This window comes from Phalangium opilio, unplaced genomic scaffold (assembly GCF_054372755.1).
Source record: "Phalangium opilio isolate 3A_F unplaced genomic scaffold, DU_Popi_V2 ptg000101l_1, whole genome shotgun sequence".
Lineage (NCBI taxonomy): Eukaryota > Metazoa > Arthropoda > Arachnida > Opiliones > Phalangiidae > Phalangium > Phalangium opilio.
This window is the reverse complement of record NW_028324204.1, coordinates 6,396,487-6,397,763: the sequence shown is the minus strand read 5'-3', so window position 1 is coordinate 6,397,763 and position 1,277 is coordinate 6,396,487. Positions and strand designations below refer to the sequence as shown.

The 1,277-nt window shown below is 37.1% G+C and overlaps 1 pseudogene; it reads right to left on the bottom strand.

Annotated features, from left to right (window-relative positions):
* Nucleotides 1–313: 313 nt before the first annotated feature.
* Nucleotides 314–1,000, bottom strand: LOC149631172 (uncharacterized; annotated as a pseudogene).
* Nucleotides 1,001–1,277: the final 277 nt, after the last annotated feature.

Here is a 1,277-nt window from a genome sequence, read left to right as displayed (position 1 = left end):
ATTGTTGAGGAGTGGTGGGGATAATTAGCAGTAAATTAAAACCCGTAACTCAAACATAACGCATTTATTTAACCATGTAAAATAAACTATATAAACCAATTAATAAATAATAAAAGAAACCATTTAATTACTAGGGAAGAGTACTGCACCGCTCAACTGACAGAAAGCAACCAAAACTATATTAAAGATCTCAGTATAAAGTCAACTATGGTAGCAGACGACAATATTTTATCTAATACTAGCGACTAGGGTCCCCCTGGAGGTTGTTATGTTAAAGCTCATAATTCAGTACTCCCCCTCTTTAACTATAACATTAATCTTCCAATTTTAACATTTTAACACAATTTTTAAATGTTTCTCTAGGCAAAGATTTCGTAAATACATCAGCAACATTATTTTTGCTCGATACATGCTTTAAACAGAACATATTCTCATTTAGTTTCTCGCCTATAAAATTTAATTTAATATCGACATGTTTTGACCGATTGTTCTCAACTGGGTTTCGGGCAAAGTAAATGGCTGACTGATTATCACAATGTATAGTCGGTAAATGTTTTAGCAGGTTGAATTTAAAAACTTGCAAACCCTGAAGTATAGGTCTTAACCAGAGGAGTTCGGTAACCGTTTCCGCAAGAGCGACGTATTCAGCTTCCATCGTTGAAAGTGAAACTGACTTCTGGAAAAATGATCTCCACGTGAACGGTGACTTTCCGATATACCCGATGTAACCACAACAGGAACGACTCGTATCCCGATTGGAACCCCAATCACTGTCCGTGTAAAAGTTCAGCTGAGGATCTTTCTCCCGTTGATATATCAATCCCATGCTTGATGTTGATATGACATATCGTAGAAGCTGTATCAAACAATTCCAGTGTATCTGTCCAGGATTACTGTTGTACTGAGACAAAGATATAACTGTGTGTAGTATATCAGGACGAGTACGGTGAGCTACGAATAGCAAACATCCAATGAGTTGACGATATGGGTATTTGGACATCTCTTCTTTTTCTGCTTCCGTCTCAGGACAATCGCTTCTGGATAAAATGTTCTTATGATTTGCGGGAATATATACTGGCGATTCAATCTTCACTTGAAATCGTTTTTGCCAATTCTCTGCAGTAATTGGTTTGTTGAAGTTTCATTGAACCGCCCCGAAGTATAATAAATTCAACCCCAAGAAATTTCTTGATAGGACCCAGGTTTTTGATTTGGTATCTTCCTGATAGTAAATGAGAGACATCTTCCAAACATTTTTGGTTCGCCGCAATCACGGC